Genomic DNA, 23,857 nt, shown 5'->3' with positions numbered 1-23,857 from the left:
TAGACTCTGGAATTCTTCATCCTCGGCTGTAAAGGACACGGACCCCGTGTGCAGGTCCGTGTACACGTCCGTGTAGTCTCGGCCGTCTCCAACAATGCTTGAATGATATTCCTTTGGCCTCCCGACGTACTCCCATGCATCACGACCCCTTCATGCTTGCTCATGACTCCTTGTAGTGCCTCCTTGAACTTCTTTAGTCGTCCCCTCGTGACTGGTCCCTCCGGCAACTCTAAAGGATCCCACGCTTTCCTTGGGACTTGACCTTCCGTGTTCGCATCAAAAGATCAAGCTTTAAAAATCGCCTTGGATGCACAAACGAAAATATAACATGGTGCTCTTGTTTTTCATGCAATTTCAAACATAAATATATAATATGGTGTGATGATGAGTAAAGGAAGAATATGGCGTGCCTTTGCGTATTTAACGCACGAAAAACCGTTGACGATTGCGAAGAATGACGACACAAAGACGGTGGCTTGATTTTTCCATGAAGAACCTTCAAACTTTCTTTTCAAAATTGTGTGTGCCGTGAGTTGAGTTTGAGGGGAGAGTTTTGATAGAATTGGGGAGGTGGACGTGGGATGATAATGAATTAGGGTGGGGTTTTGTACATATTTTATAGTTAATAAATCATTAATTAAGCTTAGGCCCATTAGAAAGTTAATTAGGCCCAATTAAGCTCATTAGTGATTAGTTAAAATATTTAAAATAATTTTGCTTAAATAAGTTTGTGAATTTATTAGCCGGGTTGCCAAAAAGTTGTATTTTTGTTGAAAAACCAACAACGATAAAAATTACGTCCCGACGTATAAAATCACTGCAAAAACCCCATATTTTCAAAAATAAGAAAAACCATCACCCATAATTTAAATAATTAAAAGCAATTATTCCAATAAAAACATTTTCTATTTTTCAGCCCTCGGTCTCCGTTCCTCGATCGCAACTCGAATAACCTTTAAAATACATTTTAATGCAACCATATATAAAAATATAATTTAAACATACAAATATGCACAACATAATTAATTAATACAATTAAATCATTTAATTGGAATACACAAAGAATTTAATAATTTGTGCATGTGGTTCGCGTGGACCATTAAATTTTCGGGGCGTTACAATCTTCTCCTCTTAAATTGAATTCTGTCCTCGAAATTCGCGCATCCTTAATAACCCAAAGTTTAGACTTAGTTCTAGTATCCCAAAAATCCACGGTTCCGCTGCGCTACTCCAATAAAACTTAAATTCTAGAAGGTCCTTACGTCTCCTTGATCCCAATTAAATTTTCCTTCTAAATCTTTATTTTCAAATCGCAACTTAAAAGGACCTAAATGACTTAGTGTTGTTACTATTATAACCTCGAATTTCAACTTTTCTTAAAATTCCCAATATAAAAATATGGCTGACCATATTTATCGTATATTATTTTCCTTATTTTATACCCAAATTATTCATCAACTTATCATATTTCAACCTTAAAATCCCAAACGCATCCGCTAACACTTAGATTTTTCAAGCTTAGTATTGATTCATCCTTAAAAACTCATGATCTACATTCCTTATAACACTATAACCAAGAAATCCCAAGGTTCCAAATATTCTTAAAAGTCTAAATCATCGAAAATTCTTATCATATAACCCATTCAATTCGCACTTATTGCTTAACTGTGGGGACCCGGGCTCTAACTCAATTCTTTTCGGGATTAATCGGATCTTTATTCAAAAATGTGGGTCAAAATTTTGCTTTTTAATATTAATTCAAATGTATATAAACAAGCACAAGATAGTTCTGCATTTTATTTCAATAAACATAATTACATGTCTTGTTCTAATACATTCATACAAACCAGTGTTTAATACAAACTACAACCATAAGTAGTACAAGTCTAGTAAGAAACAACTAGTAATCTTTTGCGCCCGAAGTCACCACGCTATCTCGAACTCATCTCTGTCGTGACCCAGATCCTGCCCACACATACAGACATAACAACAGCCGGAGACTCCGGTGAGAACAAATCCCAGTATAAAATATGTATGCATGCTAATACATAATCATAAATCATGCATGAAAGCAATAACAATGGGTTCCATAGTCTATGAAACAAATCTATATGCGCATGCAATTCAAATCAAATCATGTCCTGACTCGACTCGACTCTACTCTAGGGATCCCGGTGTGAATAAGACGTCACTGTCTGTCACCTACCCTCCCAATCGGGGTAACTGTACGTCTTATTCCTAGACTTCGGCCCTGTCTGTATCGAATGTCTACAATCGGATTGAATCTGATCCGCAGCGTCGATACCACCGAACGTCTAGTTTGGCAAGTCTGCCAATGACTCTACTATCTCAAAGACTTGAATATAAATCTATAAACAAGACATCATCATATCAAGAGATTTGAATATAAATCTATAAACAAATCAAGCTCATATTAAAAGATAAACAACAATTCTATTATGTGATTTGGCTGGGAAACTCAAATTGAATCTCATTTGAGTTGTGTCTTCCCCAAACAAAACATGAATTATACCTTTCGTCACACAATTTCTGTCGTATTTGAAGTCTCGAAGACGAATCTGTCAATATCAAATCTGAAATGGAAATGTTGATACATATTCTATCAATCTCTAATCTCAATCAACACATATCCAATTCAATACTTGACCTCGGTACCATTTGACGGCATAACGACGTAATTTCTCAATGCCGGTCAATCCAACTCTCACATATATCAACAATTCATAAGTCTCAACTCATAATCATCATCATAAGCATATGATAGTACTCAAAATCTGCATAACTTAACTCTAAACATGCTGGAAAATAGTTACAATAGCATACAACGTCCGTTCTTCGATCCGGTTGCGTTTCTACGATGTCAATAATCTCAAGAACATATAATTTCAATCATATCAATCTTTCCTCAACTTTTACATTTCAGAACATGTTGAAATTTAAATATACTTACATCCTCTTGTAGCCCTTGAAGAGAGGAGCTCAAAACCGAAATCGGATTAAAGTTTGAATGTATGAATCTTTCAAAATCACAATTTAAGAGCATAAGGAATTGAAGCTTCTCCCCACTCTCTCTCGTTTCTCAGCTGATGGAAGTGGAGAGAAGTGAATCAGCACATTTCTGTATATATACCATGCCACGTGTCAACTTGAGAAACAAAGGTGGCTTTCTCGAATACAGCACCGCGGGTGCGCTCCCTCTAAACCGCAGGTGCGCTCAAGCTTCGGCAGTTTATTCATTTTCCAAAATCGATGACCGCGGGTGCGCTACATATAAGACCGCTGGTGCGGTGACATCAACGCGGGTGCGGTTACGTTTGAACCGCGGGTGTGGTGTCATTTCTGTAAATAATTTCCAACTCTCTGTCCATCAACCGCGGGTGCACTCTTTCTTGGACCGCGGGTGCGGTGACCCTACTGTAAAGATGACCAATTTTCTGTCCATGCACCGCGGGTGCGGTATCTTTCATGGTGCGGGTGCGGTCTGCCCTTCATTCAAAATTCCAATTTTTTCATGTCTCTCCTTCCCCCATCTCATTTATTGCTTCTCATTACATGTCATGCATTCTCATATCTTTGAATATCGCATCAATGAAGACTAATAAATCTCAGGCCTTACATTTCTCCCCCTCTAAGAAATGATTTCGTCCTCGAAATCGCAGGCCAGCAATCATATCATAAATGAAAAACAATATAATCAAAAGCTGAATAAATACTCACATCATGTAAACAACTCGGGATATTTCTGTCTCATATCTGCTTCTATCTCCCAAGTCGCTTCTTCAGTGCCATGACGACTCCACTGGACTTTTACTGGCGGAATAGTCTTCGTTTTGAGCTGTTTTTCTTTTCGATCAAGAATCTGTATCGGTTGCTCAGTAAAACTCAAAGTCTGATCAAGCTCAGCTGCGTCAGGCTGAATGACATGAGAAGCATCAGGCATATATCTACGCAGCATTGATACATGAAATACGTCATGTATTCCAGATAGAGAAGGAGGAAGAACTAGTCGATAGGCTCGATCGCCAATCTTTTCAAGTATCTCATAAGGACCGATGTATCTAGGAGACAACTTCCCGCGTTTGCCAAATCTGACAACGCCTCTGAAAGGAGAAATCTTCAAAAACACTCTGTCTCCTTTTTCAAATACTAGCGGTCTACGTCTGATATTGGCATACTTGGCTTGCCTATCCTGTGCTGTCTTCATCCTCTTCTGAATTATCTTTACTTTCTCAGTCATTTCACGAATCATATCAGGCCCAAGTTCTGGTACCTCAGATATATCATCCCAATATAGAGGAGATCTGCACTTCTTGCCATACAATGCTTCAAACGGAGCCATCTCGATGCTCATTTGATAGCTGTTGTTGTACGAGAATTCACACAACGGTAGTGAATCTTGCCAACTAGTGCCGAAATCTAGCACTACAGCTCTCAACATGTCCTCTAAAGTCTAGATAGTCCGCTCTGACTGTCCATCGGTCTGAGGATGATAAGCAGTACTCAGGTGTAATTTCGTACCTAAGGCCTGCTGCAAACTGCGCCAAAAGTGTGTAAGTGAATCATGGATCACGATCTGATACGATAGACTTCGGCACACCATGCAATCTAACTACTTCTCTGATATAGGTCTCGGCCATCTGATCGTGTCTGTATGTCATTCTGTATGGAATAAAACAAGCCGATTTGGTCAATCTGTCAATAAAGACCCAAATCGCGTCACAGCCCCGGGATGATCGAGGTAACTTTGTCACTAAATCCATGGAAATGTGATCCCATTTCCATTCTGGAATAGATAGGCTGTGAAGTAAACCTCTGGGCTTCTTTCTTTCAGCCTTCACCTGTTGGCAATTCAAGCACTTAGACACAAATTCCGCAATATCTGACTTAATCTGTTTCCACCAGAATTGTGTCTTCAAATCGTTGTACATTTTCCTGCCACCAGGATGAATACTAAACCGACTACAGTGTGCTTCTGACATAATCTGTTGTTTCAAGTCTGAAACATCTGGCACTACAAGACGGTTATTCACATACAGAACAAAATTATGTACCTGATGTTCAGACTGATGTCCTGATCTGACCATCTGAATCGACTTCTGCACATTCTGATCAGTTCTTTGTTCCTCTATAATCCTCATAATCAAATCTGGTTCAACTTGAATCGAAGCAAGTCTCAGCGGTCTACTATCTGTGTCAAATGTTAAACCAGACAAACAACAATCCTCAACTAAATTCGAAACACCTATCGTCGATAAGGATAGGGCACATACCTTTCAGCTCAAGGCATCTGCTGCTGCATTTGACTTCCTTGGGTAATATTTGATCTCGCAATCAAAATCTTTCAATAAATCGAGCCATCTACACTGTCTCATATTCAATTCTGATTGAGAAAACAGATACTTCAGGCTCTTGTGATCAGAGTAGATCTCAAATTTCTCGCCATAAAGATAATGACGCCAAATCTTTAATGCAAATACGATCACCGCCAATTCAAGATCATGAATGGGGTATCGAATCTCGTGTGGCTTCAGCTGTCTCGAGGCGTATGCGATCACATGACCTCGTTGCATAAGAATACATCCCAGCCCTCTGTGAGATGCATCACAATATACAACGAAATCGCCAGTACCTGAAGGAATCATCAAGACAGGTGCACTGGTCAGCCTCTTCTTCAACTCTAGAAAGCTGGATTCACAATATGTAGACCACACAAATGGCGCATTCTTCTGTGTTAACTGGGTAATTGGCTTCGCAATGCTGGAGAAATCTTTAATGAATCATCTATAGTACCCTGCCAGACCCATGAAACTGCGTATCTCTGGCACAGAAGTCGGTCTCGGCCAACTGATCACAGCTTCAACTTTACTCGGATCTACAGAAATACCGTCTCCAGATATGATATGACCCAAGAAGATAACCTGTCTCAGCCAAAACTCACACTTTGACAATTTAGCAAATAAGCTTTCATTTCTCAATGTTTGCAACACAATTCTCAAATGATTGGCATGTTCATTCAGATTCTTAGAATAAACCAAGATATCATCAATAAAAACAATCACAAACTCATCAAATACCTCTGAAAGACACGGTTCATCAATCCCATAAATGCCGCTGGAGCATTTGTTAAACCGAAAGGCATGACAATAAATTCGTAATGTCCATACCTGGTTCGGAATGTTGTCTTCGGTATATCAACATCTCTAACTCTCAGCTGGTGATATCCCGATCTCAAATCAATCTTAGAATAAACAGATGATCCTTGTAACTGATCAAATAAGTCATCAATGCGAGGCAAAGGATACTTGTTCTTTATCGTTGCCTTGTTCAGTTGTCTGTAATCGATACACAATCGCATCGAACCATCTTTCTTTCGCACAAATAGCACTGGTGCACCCCAAGGAGATACACTGGGTCTGATATATCCCTTGGCTAGCAAATCTTCTAACTGTGCTTTCAATTCTTTCAACTCAATAGGTGCCATTCTATACGGAGCTCTCGAAATAGGAATGGTACCTGGAACAAGATCTATGCTGAAATCTACCTCTCGGGCTGGGGGTAACCCTGGAATCTCGTCAGGAAATACATCTGCAAACTCCCGTACTACTGGCAAATCTGCCAATGTCGGGCTCGATTTCTGTAGATCTACAGAATAAATAAGGAACCCCTCTGCTCCTTTCTGCAACAATCTACTCATACTCAAAGCAGATACTAAGGGAATCCGAGATCAGGAACCCTTTCCGTTGAATTTCCACTCTTCTGTCATTTCAGGTCTTAATCTGACAATCTTGTGAAAACAGTCTACGGTGGCTTTGTACTTAGTTAACATGTCAATCCCAACAATACAATCAAAATCAGATAAGCCGAGTACAACACAGTCTAAATCAATCTCATGTCCTTCAAACTGTAGTATACAATGTCTAACTGAAGTCACAGATATCAGACCACTTCCCAACGGAGAAGAAATAGATACTACAGTAAACAATGACTCGACAGGCAATGAATGCAATAATACAAAACGCTCAGATATGAATGTATGGGATGCACCTGTGTCTATCAACACATATGCAGGATAACCGCAAAGAAAACAGTTACCTGCAATCACATCGTCCGGTGCATCTTGGGCTTGCTCTTCCGTTAATGCAAACACTTAAGCCTGTTGTCTCGGAGGTTGGCTCACTGTCTGGCCACCTCTGGCTCTAGGCTGGGACTGTGTAGGCGTGGGCTGGAAGGAATGGACAGACGAAACTTGCCTCTCGGGCTGAGTCACGGATGCTGATGACCCTGCACTCTGAAATCTCTGTGCACCTCTCTGGGGACAGACTCTGGCGAAATGTCCCTGTTGCTTACATATGTTACATCTGCCCATCACTCCCTGACACTGCTCTGTGGCATGTCGGCCTCCACAAGTAGTGCAATACATGCCTGTCACATCTGTACTCTGGCCAGGACCTCTCTGTCGTGGCCCACTGGAGCTCGACGAACTGCTCCCTGCTCTCTTGAACTGCTTACCCTTAGCTTTCAAAAAATCCTTCTTGCCACTACTACTGCTTCCACTATAAAATCGAGGAGGAGGTGGTGGAAACTGGACGGCAGGCTGTGGCTGTCTCTGACTCTGAGCACTATAGGAAGCTCCTCGCTGCCTGATCAAGCCAGCTTCTGCTCTCTTTGCTCGGTTCAGTGCATCAGAAAAGGTGTTAGGTCGTCCCGTGTTCACCAATGTAAAAATATCCGGGTTCAAACCATTGATGAACTGGTCCGCGACGGCTTCGTCATTTCCTGCCACGTGTGGCGCAAATCGGAGCAAAGAAGAAAACTTGGCAACATACTCTTCTATGTTCCACTGCCCCTGTCTCAAGTTGGCAAATTCTGCCCCTTTGTCTTTTCGATACGACACTGGAAAGAAACGTTGATAAAATTCATCTTGAAATACTTTCCAAGTAATATCGATACCTCTATGCTCCAGGGCTCGTTTCGTTGTAAGCCACCAATTTTTTGCCACTTCGTGTAATTGATGCCCAATCAACTTCACTCTCCGTTCGTCTGTATAAGCCAGAGATTCAAACAACATCTCTATATCGTCTAGCCAGCTCTCACAATCCACTGCATTTTCCGTGCCCTTTAAAGTCGGAGGATGGAATGATTGAAATCTCTTCAATAAGGTTTCCATAAGTGTGGCTGTAACATCCATCTGAGTACCTGACGTACTACCATGTTCTGGCACTTGCCCTGCAGCTGGTTGTGGTATCCTTCTAGGCGGCATAATCTGATTATCAAACAGATTAGTACACAGTCTATACAATCTGTCTCAGTCCTCCTCTGATCATATACCTCTGATCCAGAATCGATTCTGATTCAGTCTTTACAAGTACATGCTGTAACTCAATTCAAATAACAATACAACATGTAATAGGGAAAGCAATAAATCATGCTAGCACATCAAAAGTAAGGAAGAAGACTCGATCTACCCCACTCATTCTATTCTATCTCAGTCTACAGAAACTACTGCTCTATTACCACCTGTTGTGGGGACATGGGCTCTAACTCAATTCTTTTCGGGATTAATCGGATCTTTATTCAAAAATGTGGGTCAAAATTTTGCTTTTTAACATTAATTCAAATGTATATAAACAAGCACAAGATAGTTCTGCATTTTATTTCAATAAACATAATTACATGTCTTGTTCTAATACATTTATACAAACCAGTGTTTAATACAAACTACAACCATAAGTAGTACAAGTCTAGTAAGAAACAACTAGTAATCTTCTGCGCCCGAAGTCACCACGCTATCTCGAACTCATCTCTGTCGTGACCCAGATCCTGCCCCACCTGTTGTTATGCACACATACAGACATAACAACAGCCGGAGACTCCGGTGAGAACAAATCCCAGTATAAAACATGTATGCATGCTAATACATAATCATAAATCATGCATGAAAGCAATAACAATGGGTTCCATAGTCTATGAAACAAATCTATATGCGCATGCAATTCAAATCAAATCATGTCCTGACTCGACTCGACTCTACTCTAGGGATCCCGGTGTGAATAAGACGTCACTGTCTGTCACCTACCCTCCCAATCGGGGTAACTGTACGTCTTATTCATAGACTTCGGCCCTGTCTGTATCGAATGTCTACAATCGGATTGAATCTGATCCGCAAGCGTCGATACCACCGAACGTCTAGTTTGGCAAGTCTGCCAATGACTCTACTATCTCAAAGGCTTGAATATAAATCTATAAACAAGACATCATCATATCAAGAGATTTGAATATAAATCTATAAACAAATCAAGTTCATATCAAAAGGTAAACAACAATTCTAGTATGTGATTTGGTTGGGAAACTCAAATTAAATCTCATTTGAGTTGTGTCTTCCCCAAACAAAACATGAATTATACCTTTCGTCAAATAATTTCTGTCGTAGTCGAAGTCTCGAAGACGAATCTGTCAATATCAAATCTGAAATGGAAATGTTGATACATATTCTATCAATCTCTAATCTCAATCAACACATATCCAATTCAATACTTGACCTCGGTACCTTTTGACGGCATAACGACGTAATTTTTCAATGCCGGTCAATCCAACTATCACATATATCAACAATTCATAAGTCTCAACTCATAATCATCATCATAAGCATATGATAGTACTCAAAATCTGCATAACTTAACTCTAAACATGCTGGAAAATAGTTACAATAGCATACAACGTCCGTTCTTCGATCCGGTTGCGTTTCTACGATGTCAATAATCTCAAGAACATATAATTTCAATCATATCAATCTTTCCTCAACTTTTACATTTCAGAACATGTTGAAATTTAAATATACTTACATCCTCTTGTAGCCCTTGAAGAGAGGAGCTCAAAACCGAAATCGGATTAAAGTTTGGATGTATGAATCTTTCAAAATCACAATTTAAGAGCATAAGGAATTGAAGCTTCTCCCCACTCTCTCTCGTTTCTCAGCTGATGGAAGTGGAGAGAAATGAATCAGCACATTTCTACATATATACCATGCCATGTGTCAACTTGAGAAACAAAGGTGGCTTTCTCACATGCAGCACCGCGGGTGCGCTCCCTCTAGACCGCAGGTGCGCTCAAGCTTCGGCAGTTTATTCATTTTCCAAAATCGACGACCGCGGGTGCGCTACATATAAGACCGCTGGTGCGGTGACATCAAAGCGGGTGCGGTTACATTTGAACCGCGGGTGCGGTGTCATTTCTGTAAATAATTTCCAACTCTCTGTCCATCAACCGCGGGTGCACTCTTTCTTGGACCGCGGGTGCGGTGACCCTACTGTAAAAATGACCAATTTTCTGTCCAAGCACCGCGGATGCGGTATCTTTCATGGTGCGGGTGCGGTCTGCCCTTCATTCAAAATTCCAATTTTTTCATGTCTCTCCTTCCCCCATCTCATTTATTGCTTCTCATTACATGTCATGCATTCTCATATCTTTGAATATCGCATCAATGAAGACTAATAAATATCAGGCCTTACATTAACTAATCCCCAAATTCCTTAATTAACCCATAAATTTTTGGCATTCTTAATTTTCTTCTACAGGTTTCCCATAGCATAATTTCGATAAATTTAAACTTATTTACCCAAAATCAATTTCTATAACCAATCTTACCTTTTGTCAAAAACTTAAAATCCCAATTTATACATTTCTATACTCCCAAAGTCGTTGTAAATCCTCGAGTCATTATTTCTTATGAGTAATTCCCAAAAATTATTTCGACTAGTAACCATGAATCAAAAAATACTTTCTTATAAAATCTACGCGTCCCAAAAGCATTCATAATATTCACGATTAACTTATAGCCCAAAAAGTAGAACGTCAATACTAAAACCCAAAATCAACATAGTCCAATTCCACCACGAAGCCAACATGCGTTGAAATCAAATAATTTCTTATTTCATAACGTATCACGTATAAAAATTCAAAAGCATATAAATCATATACCCAAAAGAAGGCTAGTAAACATGTAACTTAACATATTATTCATGTTATCATGCAGGTAACACCATATTAAACCATATAAAGCATGTAAACTTACAAGTTTGAGGCTTGACGACTGAGCTTCCCGGCACTGATGGTGGCACAACCCTTCACAGAACCATTGCTCTGATACCAACTGAAACGTCTGCTTATTCGTTCTCTTAAAAAGTACTAGAAATTTTTTTTAAAAAACCTCACTTAGCATCGGCCGAACCATAAAATATTTTTGACATCATTTTAAAAATAAACATCCAACTGCCATTTAAAAATCCAAAGGAAAATATTTTAAAGCATAAAATCGTCAAATATTTTACCAACCTAAAAACATTATTCAAAAAGTATAGCTCATACTATAACATCTCAAAAATCTCTCATAACATAAATAAAAGACGTAAAAATATCTTTAACATTACTTAATATCATAAATCATAACTAGTGCGGAAAACTAGCGTCGGTCCTCGGGTTATGTGCACCTCCAGTCCAGTCAGATCAACCATCAAGACCTCCAAAAACATTAACATCAAAATCACCTGCATCAATCACACCCAGTGAGTCTACAGGCTCAACACATCATATTCTTGATAACAAGTAATACATAATACAATTAACATATAACAGTGAAAAATACTTGTACTTAAAATATCATTTTCATGAAGATGCATAAACTTAAACTTAAACTTTTTCGTAAACATTTTCATGATGCATAAAAACATTTTCATAAAAACATAAACATACTCATATTCATATTCGTATTCATATTCATATTCATATTCGTATTCATGTTCATGTTCGTGTTTGTTGAATTCAGATCGTGATTGTAACTCGTATTCTTAAACGTATTGGGCGATGGAACCCAGTGAGTCTACAGGCTCAACACATCATATTCTTGATAACAAGTAATACATAATACAATTAACATATAACAGTGAAAAATACTTGTACTTAAAATATCATTTTCATGAAGATGCATAAACTTAAACTTAAACTTTTTCGTAAACATTTTCATGATGCATAAAAACATTTTCATAAAAACATAAACATACTCATATTCATATTCGTATTCATATTCATATTCATATTCGTATTCATGTTCATGTTCGTGTTTGTTGAATTCAGATCGTGATTGTGACTCGTATTCTTAAACGTATTGGGCGATGGAACCATCTAAAGAAAACCACAGTACTGGGCGGCGGGGACACTAGCAACACTCTCACCGGTCAACTGGGCCTTGGCCAACGTATTAACATATTCGTATTCGTATCACGTATTGGTATCCGTATCCAAGAAAACACGATCGTCGAGCTCCCACTGGGACCATAACCCTCACGATATTTCCAACATGTAGTAGTCACAATCCCTTCATATCCTTCAACATGCTATCATCACTTTATAAAAACATGCATAATATCATTTTTATTTTGAAACCAAGCATGCAACATGTCTTTTAAATGTCAAAGATTAAACCATAAAAATCCATGAACATTTATAATAAACGTTTTAACATATAAAAATCATAAAAACATAAACGTTTTAAAATAAACCTTTTAACATATTAAAAATCCGTGAACATTTAAAATAAATGTGTTAACATCTTAAAAATTCATCAACATTTAAAATTGACATATTAACATATAAAAATTCATAAACATACAAAATCATAAAAATAATCATATTAATATATAAAACAGTATTCAGGACACTGCCATGACGTTTACTAATTCTTAGGTGTAAAAAGAACGTTTTACCCCTGGACGTATAATTTCTCGTTTTTGACATTTTCTAGATTTCATTGACTCTAACATGTCCCAAATAATTATTTAAGCCTACAAGAATTTTCTCATATTTTTATTTAGTTTAAATCGATGACTTTTAAATTAATCTTTAAATGTGACGTATTAATGCGTTTTAATCCCGAATTAAACCAAATCTTAATATAAAATTTCCAAATAAAAAACTTAGACTTATAATAATTATTTAAGCTTAAACCTAATTCTTAGGTGTAAAAAGACCGTTTTACCCCTAGGCGTATAATTTCTCGTTTTTGACATTTTCTTGATTTCAGTGACTCTAACATGTCCCAAATAATTATTTAAGCCTACGTGAATTTTATCATATTTTTATTTAGTTTAAATCGATGACTTTTAAATTAATCTTTAAATGTGACGTATTAATGCGTTTTAATCACGAATTAAACCAAACCTTATCATAAAATTTCCAAATTAAAAACTTAGACTTATAATAATTATTTAAGCTTAAACCTAATTTTTCATAATTTTATAAAGCCTAAAACTAGGCGTTTCAATTATCTCGTTAATTAGCGTTTCGTGCAGCGATTAAATCCCGGATAAATCCAAAACTCGTTATTTTGATCCCAAATTTTAAACATAGCATTTTCATGATTTATTCTACCCTTCCAAGTCATGATCCACCCCCGTGGACCCTTGGATTTAATTTTTAGTTCTTAAATCTTGTTTTTGACCCTTAACCGAACACACCGAGCCATCTCCTAATTTACTCGAGCCACGCTCGAGCCACCTTGAGCCAAAACCTAGCCAATCCACCTAGGGACCCTACTAACCAAGCCCAGCCCGTAAAACCAGCCCTGGACCACTCAAAAGCTCCTGGAACTCGACCCATATTTCTGAACGTTTGAGTGTGTGTGCTTCCTTGCATGTTTAGGACTCCTAACCCAATTAGGACTCTCCCAGTCGAGCCACCACTGAGCCCATCCCTGACCAGCCCTTCTAGGCACCCCCTTGGACCCTTAGAACCCATAGGACCTGAACCTAATTTCCAAAACCGAGCCCACCAACCAGAAACACAAACTGGCCGAGAAACCCCCTTAGCATGGAGTCTACGTTTTTGCTGCTAGGGTCCAAACCACCGAGGCAACCCTTGCACCAGCCCCTCAAGCACCATCTTAGGACCCTAAAGAGTCGACCTAGTCGAACCCAGAACCCCCAGGCCAAGCCCCTAACCCCTCGAAAATTGCAGCTCTCGGCTGCACCAAAATCATGCGAGGGAAGAGTCCATGTGATCATGGGCTCTTCCTAACCGCCTAGCCATGGCTAGGACCCTACCAGACCCTAGACTGAGACTACCCTGACCCTGACCCAGCCCTGGCCGAGCCCCCACCAGCCCATGCACAGAACCGAGCCTACATGACACTTACTTGCCAACACACCTTCGGTTCCTTCTTTTGATGCCTAGGTTTTTTTTTTCCAGCTTTGTCATTCACGTTTGCAGCTTATTAGTGCATTCTAGGACCCTTTAAAATCATATAAAACATGCTCATAACAAGTCCTAATCATGGCAGCCCCTTCAAGCTCATAAAAATCATGTTTTTGGAACAAAGATCAAGCTTTAAAAATCGTCTTGGATGCACAAACGAAAATATAACATGGTGCTCTTGTTTTTCATACAATTTCAAACATAAATATATAATATGGTGTGATGATGAGTAAAGGAAGAATATGGCGTGCCTTTGCGTATTTAACGCACGAAAAACCGTTGACGATTGCGAAGAACGGCGACACGAAGACGGTGGCTTGATTTTTCCATGAAGAACCTTCAAAATTTCTTTTCAAAATTGTGTGTGCCATGAGTTGAGTTTGAGGGGAGAGTTTTGATAGAATTGGGGAGGTGGGCGTGGGATGATAATGAATTAGGGTGGGGTTTTGTACATATTTTATAGTTAATAAATCATTAATTAAGCTTAGGCCCATTACGAAGTTAATTAGGCCCAATTAAGCTCATTAGTGATTAGTTAAAATATTTAAAATAATTTTGCATAAATAAGTTTGTGAATTTATTAGCCGGGTTGCCAAAAAGTTTGCATTTTTGTTGAAAAACCAACACCGATAAAAATTACGTCACGGCGTATAAAATCACTGCAAAAACCCCATATTTTCAAAAATAAGAAAAAGCATCACCCATAATTTAAATAATTAAAAGCAATTATTCCAATAAAAAAATTTTCTATTTTTCAGCCCTCGGTCTCCGTTCCTCGATCACAACTCGAATAACCTTTAAAATACATTTTAATGCAACCATATATAAAAATATAATTTAAACATACAAATATGCACAACATAATTAATTAATACAATTAAATCATTTAATTGAAATACACAAAGAATTTAATAATTTGTCCATGTGGCTCGCGTGGACCATTAAATTTTCGGGGCGTTACAAATTATCTGGAATAATAAGTTCTTGATCCATTTCTCAATGATTTGATTTTTATTTGCAGATCTAACAAGTCCAAGTTCAGTTGGTCATGAACTGCTTTATCATTGATAGCAGTTGGACTTGTGGGACGTAGTTCTGACGCAGCTGACTGATCAACTGACTCAGTTTCTTTGCCCGTATCTAATCAAAGAAATATTTCTTCCTCTCAAGTGCTTGAACCATCGTGGCAGCTTTGACCAATTTTAGAATAAGTGTTTCCAAGGCAATGAATTTCTTTAAAACTGATTTCTTCCGTAATTGCCTGGCAAACACAAAAGTTCTAAATTTTACCCATTCTTCATAAGTTCTGAGTTTACCTTCAGAAAATTCATTGACTTCCTCCCAAATGAGGTCAATGTACGTCTGAATGGTATTGGTAGGTCTGGGCTCTTCAACCATTTTCCCTTTGTGTGAGAACCCGGATTTTTCGAAGCAAAGCACCTCAAAAACTCGGAAACTAGCTCAAAAAGAAGCCGAGGCAATGCAAAACCTTGAGAATTGAGGGGGTGTCGCTCGGAAGAGGAAACCCTCAGCTCAAGGAAGCTCCAAGATTCTTGGAAAAGAAACTCTCAGCTCAGAAGCTAAAACCCTCAGCTCAAGGAAGTACATTCATTCTTGGGGAGAACACCCCTAGCTTATGAGCTCGATCTTTCAGCTCAAAGAAGCTCAACCATGATTGTCCTAAAAAGACCAAAAAGGGAGCTAAAGGAGGAGCTAAAGGTTTGGACAAATTAAGTGTGCAAGAAATAACCTTTGAGTAAACCCATGAAGGAGCTAAAGGACTAAGACATATTGATGATGCAAGAAATGACCCTTTAGAAAACCAAGGTGAAATTTAAAGAATGCATGAGATTTTGAACCACCATTATGGCTAATCTTGAACTTGAGGAAAGCATGGAATATTGGTCCAACATCATGACCACAATTACTACTTTTCTTGGACTCCAAGTGGTCGACCAAATGGGGTAGGGAAAGGCCATTTTGGCATCTATAAATAGGACATCAAGGTTATAGAAAAACTATTCCAAAAAGCCTCCAAGTTTCGGCCCTCCTCAAACCTCTCCAAAATTTCGGCCAAGCTAAGCAAGGAAGAGGAAAGAATTTTCGTGCAGTCAAGTGCTAAAACTCTGTGTCGACATGCTGCTCGATTGAAGATCGCTTTCGTTAAAGTCAAGTCAAAGTGCTTCCAAAATTTCAGTAGGAACCGTCGTGCCAAGATCTGCAAATTTCGAACCTATCATCAAAATACGGTAAGTGAGCTTTTGTTATATATTCGTTTGTATTTTTAAACTTGAATATATATTATGACATGCATGATTGTGTGTCTCCATTTTCGAAAATATGAAGTCTGTCCGTTTAAAATTTCGATCGATTATATGCTCAGTCTGTTATTCGAAATTCTTTGATTTCGCTGAATCCGTTAAAACTCTGATATCTGAAACTTCTGATAAGTTCTGTCTGATAAGTTCTGTCTGTTAATTCTGAAATCTTTGTTACACTGTTACGATTCAATTTGAAATGGGACGAGAATTGTGATTCTGTCTGGCCCCCAATGGTGGGTATAAAACCATTTCTGTCTGGCCCCCAATGGTGGGTATAAAACCATTTCTGTTTGGCCCCAATGGTGGGTATAAAACCATTTCTGTCTGGCCCCCATCGGTGGGTATAAAACCGTGTTCTGGCCTCACCCCTTAGAGGAATAACATATTGGGGACAATTTGACCATGGAAATGAGATGAGTAACAGTGTTCTGTTTGTTCCGATCTGTTCCCTTCTGAATTGTTCTGATCTGTTTCTGAATTGCTCTGAATCGTCTGATAACCTTTGTCTCATATTTGTTTTTTTTTTCTGTTATGATGAGTTAAAAGTAATAAGATTTGAAAGTTTGTTAAAGAAATGTTTTAAAGATTAAGTTCTATATGTATCATTGGAAATCGATCGACCCCCCACTTGCTGAGTGTTTCCCAAAACACTCACCCCTTACAAATTTCAGATTGAAATGAAGAACAACTGAATGAGGAGGATCAAGAAGCCTTCTGAGGATGGTAGCCGACGAGAAAGATACAAGAAATCAAGATTTTATTTTCCTTTTGTTTAGTTTCCGCATTTGCAACTATGATGTATTTTACTCTATTTTCAATGTAAAGACAATGTTTTAATTATGAAAAAGACTTATTTTTGGCATTTCGATACGAGGCTTAATTGTTTTCAAGAAATTGTTAAACAATGCCGGATGTCACCGACGCTTCGGACACGGGGCGTGACATTTAAGTGGTATCAGAGCCGCCAGGTTCATAATCCCGCTGGGATTTTGACAGACAAAATTTGAAGAAATCAAATTTTGGCAAAAGCCTAGTACAATCTGAAACAAACTCTCATTCTTTCCAAAATTCTTTGAGAAATTGGAAATCTATTTCTTTCAATCGTTCTGAAAATTCTTTGTATCGAAAATCCCACGACAACATTGTTTGTGCCTTTCTATCCTTTATTCGATTATGAAATTTTACCTCAACGGATGCCTTCGTGCTCGTGCTCAATCCGTCCTTCGCAAGCGTCAACATACAATTGAAAACCAAACACGAGAGATTGCAACCCTAAAGGATCAACTCGCTATAGAAAAACAAGAGAACAAGAACTCGTGAAGATTAAGAACCTAGTTCAAATTGATATACAACGTCTCACATATCGCCTTGATAGATCAAAAAGCCAGCTCGCCCTAACACTACGTAACCCATCTCACGTGATACGACCCCTAATCAAAAGTTTATAGTAAAGATTGAAACTGAGAAGGATCTTGTTCACCGCTCTTGTTATCAACATGAAGACCTTTCTAGCAAACAAGAACGTTACATCTCCAAGCTTCATGGTGATATGGATAGAATGCAAGAACAACATAACTATATGCACCTTGTCATGGAAAGAATGGAAGAGAAGAAGAAGAAGAAGAAGCGCCTATGGAAGTAAAGGAAAAAGAACAGTGATGATGAAGAGATGATAAGGTAGGATGGACTGATATTATGGTTAAATGATATGAAAGAAAGAAGTGCAACATTTCTTTGAGAATGTACAGAGATAAGTTGAATTATATTTTTGGGAACATACCTATCAGAGATAATTTGACTTATATTTTTGGGAATACAAATACTCTGATATAAGTTGACTTACATTTGGGAATTTACTTATCGAAAACAAGCTTCCGACTTAAGATGAAATGTTTGATTCGGGGATAATAAATTATTTATGAAAATATGAGAAAGGAATTATATAAGTTTTGATATTCGGATATAAAAGTTTATTTTAGGTCAATAATTAACGGTATGGACATTTAAATTTGGGATATTAAGCGATAAATTTAAATATGTAAGATTTTGGAATATTTAATAAAGGTAAGAAACAATAACTTAAGTTAAGAAAGTTAAGGTCATGACCTTAGGTAAATAAAGAGAGTTATGAGATATTGGTGGACATCGATAATACATTTTGGCCTGACCAATGCTCCAGCAACATTCATAGAACTCATAAGCAGAGTGTTCAAGAAAATTCCTTGACAAGTTTGTGGTAGCATTTATTGATGACATTCTTGCATATTCAACAAGTGAGTAAGTTCGCAAGGAAGATCTTCGTCTTGCTCTACCAATGCTCAGAGAAAAATAAATAAATACTAAATTTAAGAAATGTGAATTTTTATTAAAAAATGTCACATTTTTCGATCATATAATCTCTTAAATGGGCATATCAGTGGGTCACAAGAAGGTGGAAACAATAAGGGATTGACCTTGATCGGATACTGGAATAGGAATTTGAAGTTTTTTGGATTAGTTGGCTATTAAGAAAATGTGTTGAAGGATTTTCTTCCGCTCACCAAGCTCACTCAGAAGAACTCTAAATTCAATTAGAGTGAAGAATGTGAGAATAGTTTTTAGATCTTGAAAAAGAACTCGTTTCTACGCTAGTATTAGTACTTTCCGAAGAAAGCAAAAATTTCACAATTTACAATGGTGCATAAAAAGAAGATTGTGATGTGTTCTCATTCAAGAGGGCAAGTAATTGCCTATGCATCGATGAAATTAAAATCATGTGAGCAAAATTATCCAACACATGATAGTGAATTAGCCACAATTATATTTGAGCCAAAGATCCAGAGAATCAATTTCTTTGGTGTCAAATGTGTGAAATTTATCGATCATCAAAGCCTCAAATACTGTTCACACAAAAGGAATTAAACATGAGGCAAAGATGGTGGATCGAACTATTGAAGATATTTTGGGGCGTGTGCCATGGACCTCGGAGGAATTAAATAAACACCCCTTTGATTGAATTTGCCAATAATAATAAGTATCATGGAAGTATTGAAATCAAAGAGAAAGCTATCATGGTACTTGAATTGTTGATAAAGTAGCTATTACCAAGGAAAAAAACGCAAGGCAGCTCATGATCGACAAAAGAGCTGGGCTGATTTAAAGTGAAGACCATTGGAGTTTGAAAATGGTGTGAAAGCTTATGTTAAAGTTTACCCTATGAAAAGAGTGGTTCGATTCAGGAAATCTAGAAAGCTAACTCCAAGATATGTCAGACCCTTCAAAATACTAAGAAAAATGGGAAACCTAGCTTATCAGCGGGCTTTGCCACAAGGCATGTCAAGGATTGACAACGTCTTCCACGTCTCACAACTAAGGAAGTATGTCTCAGATCCAATACAAAATCTTAAAGTTGCATCTCTATTAAACGAAGGGAAGAAGTCCCTATTCGAATAGTGGACACAAAAGACCAAGTGTTGAGACGCTAAACAATTCCATATGTCAAGATACAATGGTCAAATCATATGGAATGAGAAGCAACTTGGGACGTGCTGCTCGATTGAAGATCGCTTTCGTTAAAGTCAAGTAGAAGTGCTTCCAAAATTTCAGTAGGAACCGTCGTGCCAAGATCTGCAACTTTCGAACCTATCATCAAAATACGGTAAGTGGGCTTTTGTTATATATTCGTTTGTATTTGTAAACTTGAATATATATTATGACATGCATGATTGTGTGTCTCCATTTTCGAAAATATGAAGTCTGTCCGTTTAAAATTTCGATCGATTATATGCTCAGTCTGTTATTCGAAATTCTTTGATTCCGCTGAATCCGTTGAAACTCTGATATCTGAAACTTCTGATAAGTTCTGTCTGATAGTTCTGAAATCTTTGTTACACTATTACGATTCAATTTGAAATGGGACGAGAATTGTGATTCTGTCTGGCCCCCAATGGTGGGTATAAAACCATTTCTGTCTGGCCCCAATGGTGGGTATAAAACCATTTCCGTTTGGCCCCAATAGTGGGTATAAAACCATTTCTGTCTGGCCCCCATCGGTGGGTATAAAATCGTGTTCTGGCCTCACCCCTTAAAGGACTAACATATTGGGGACAATTTGACCATGGAAATGAGATGGGTAACAATGTTCTGTCTGTTCCGATCTGTTCTGTTCTGAATTGTTCTGATCTGTTTCTGAACTGCTCTGAATCGTCTGATAACATTTGTCTCATATTTGTTTCGTTTCTGTTATGATGAGTTAAAAGTAATAAGATTTGAAAGTTTGTTAAAGAAATGTTTTAAAGATTAAGTTCTATATGTATCATTGGAAATCGATCGACCCCCCACTTGCTGAGTGTTTCCCAAAACACTCACCCTTTACAAATTTCAGATTAAAATGAAGAACAACTGAATGAGGAGGATCAAGAAGCCTTCTGAGGATGGTAGCCGATGAGAAAGATACAAGAAATCAAGACTTTATTTTCCTTTTGTTTAGTTTCCGCATTTGCAACTCTGATGTATTTTACTCTATTGTCAATGTAAAGACAATGTTTTAATTATGAAAAAGACTTGTTTTTGGCATTTCGATACGAGGCTTAATTGTTTTCAAGAAATTGTTAAACAATGTCGGATGTCACCGACGCTTCGGACACGGGGCGTGACAATTTGCCCTTAGAATCAGTTAGAACATTAGAAATGCTCAGTCCTGATAATGTCGCGTCCACCTGTTCTCGAATCACTACTCCTTTAGGTCTTGCCATCGGCAGAGGAGTTGGTCTAGTGACAGTTATAAGTGGAGCTTTAACTCCAGCAAGCTTCTTCTTTTCACCAGATTCGGTGATAGATTTTTTGAGAATTACAGACAGTGGTAACTGATCATCAGTTGACAGCTCACCCGGTACTGTTCAAAGTGGAGTAGCCTTGATCGACTGATCAGCTGCAAATTGGATGATCCTATCAGATGGGATAGTGCTCACATCTATCACTGATTTAGTCTTTTTCGTCTCAGGTTTCTTGGAAATTTTGGGAGATGGAGTCTTCTCAGAGTCAATCTCATTGATAATCAGTTTATGTTTAAGCACCTTCTTCTAAGTCTCCTCCCTAGCTTTCTTAACTGATTTTGGAGCTCCTTCCATCCCAATCTCCTTCTTCACTTGAATAAACTTATCAGGAGTCATATCCAGTTTCTGCTTGGGTGGCTGGACATTTTTAGCATTGAAGTTTTTAAGTTTCAATGATTTTTCAGAATCATCAGTCACCATCCCCTTGACCTTCAGCAAATAGCTGAGCTGTACTGCAAAGCCCTTTGATTGTTTGGAAGACTTAAACATATTACTCAAGATGTTGAAAATATTATTCTTCCAGTTCACCTTTCTTTCAGCTATGATTGCAGTCATAGCTTGAAATTTCTCCAAAGTAAATGCAGCATAGGATCCTGCCTTTGCTAAGAGCCCCTTCGCTACAATATCTGCCACCAGTTGCACCTCTGGATTCAGTTCCTTCTTGGGATCAAAAACTTTTATTTTCCGATCATCAGCAGAGAGTAGGGTCTGCATCTCTTCAACATCATATGCTTTGACTTAAGAAAGGTTAACTAGCCCATCAGTAGGCAGTTGAAATTGGTTGCAGAAGAAGTCATCTTCAATGATCAGCAACTGGCCATATACAGTAGCTGCGATACTGCTTTCTTTAGTGACATAGGCCCCTGGCATAGAGATCTTGGATCTCTTTAGGATAGATTTCTTGAGAGTACAACCCCAGAAATTGTTTCAGCCCGGCTACTTGCAGTTTCTGAAAAACATTCTTGACTCCTTCTTCCTTTATAGTCAAGACTGAATCAAAGTCGATCGCCATAGCGTTCATGACATGAGCAAGGATCTGGTTTTCCATTTGATTGAATAAAATCTGCGAAAAAGAGTATGCTTTGAGTATAAATTTGCTCTGAATGCTTGAATGTGCGCGTAAGAAGAAAAACTGAATTGGAGCGGGTATAGTACTGATGTAAGTGACTGTTCAAATTTTTGGACACGTGTCAGTCCAGGAAAATTTGAATTTAAAACATATGTACGTGTGACAAAGACGTGTGTAGAATATGAATGGATTATGTGGGTCCACGTTTCAAAATATTATTCAATGAAAGACAGCAATTAATGCTTCGACAAACAATCACATCATTTAATATAGAATATTATTAGAATTATCAGTTAACATATTTAAGAAGATCAGTTGGCAAGCAACTGAGTGACCAGTTGAAAACATAGTCAGTTCAGTTGAAGACCAACTGACTATTGTCTTCTCAGTTAAATTTTTGTTAGATATATTCCCCCTCAATAAATGCAAATAAGTAAGGGTAAGAGAAACTTAATCTGAATCAGTTTAGGCCAGATGACTCTTTGTCTTCCTTCTGTCTCTTCAAGTCTTGTCTATAAATTAGGATCATTGTCAGTTGGTAATGACATCTGAACTCCAACGGATTTTGAAAGCAGCACACATGTCCCTCATCCTTCATGGACACCTCAACATATTTAGGGATTTAAAAGAGACGCTGAAGAATACGTCTTTAGAGAGGTTATGTCCGTTTGGACTATCGCTCAATACATTCAATCAAACAGTGATGGAGAATTCCCTGCATCTGCTAAGCAGAGATCACTTGCAAGGAAGCTTAAGAGGCTTGCATACGTTGATCATATATCCGAGTTAGTCAAGGATGATGTGTTGATCCACATGATACTGTTGAAGGAATGGCACTTGCTTCAGCGAATTAAAAATGCCGAAGCTTTCAAGAATATTAGGAGTCATGACTTGAATAATTTGTTGATGTTATGGCAAGTTGCCGTAGGGAATGGATTAAGTGATGTTGTATGGTATTAATTTTATTCCTAATAAAATCTTGATTTGTATCATTGCTGTTGACTCTTTATCTTTCTGCAAAACTTAACTTTCATCAGTTGATAAATAGTTAACAAACTGAATACAAGAACTGATAAATGACTAACTGACATCAGTTGACAAACAGTTAACGAACTGAATATAATAATTGATAAATGACTGACTGACATCAGTTGATAAGCATATAAATAATAGATGACTAACTGAATGAATAACTATTGACAAAGCAGCAATAAAACAGATATAATTAAGATAAATCAATTAAATCAAGTATATTGCGAAAGTGAGAAAACTTAGTCTCTGGCAATGGTTTGGTGAAGATGTTAGCAGCTTGTTGTTCAGTTGACACATATTCCAGTCTGATAGCTTTCTTCAGAACATGATCTCTGATGAAGTGATGCCTGACATCA

This window comes from Primulina tabacum, chromosome 11 (genome assembly GCF_025594145.1).
Source record: "Primulina tabacum isolate GXHZ01 chromosome 11, ASM2559414v2, whole genome shotgun sequence".
Lineage (NCBI taxonomy): Eukaryota > Viridiplantae > Streptophyta > Magnoliopsida > Lamiales > Gesneriaceae > Primulina > Primulina tabacum.
Note: the sequence above shows the minus strand (reverse complement) of the source record.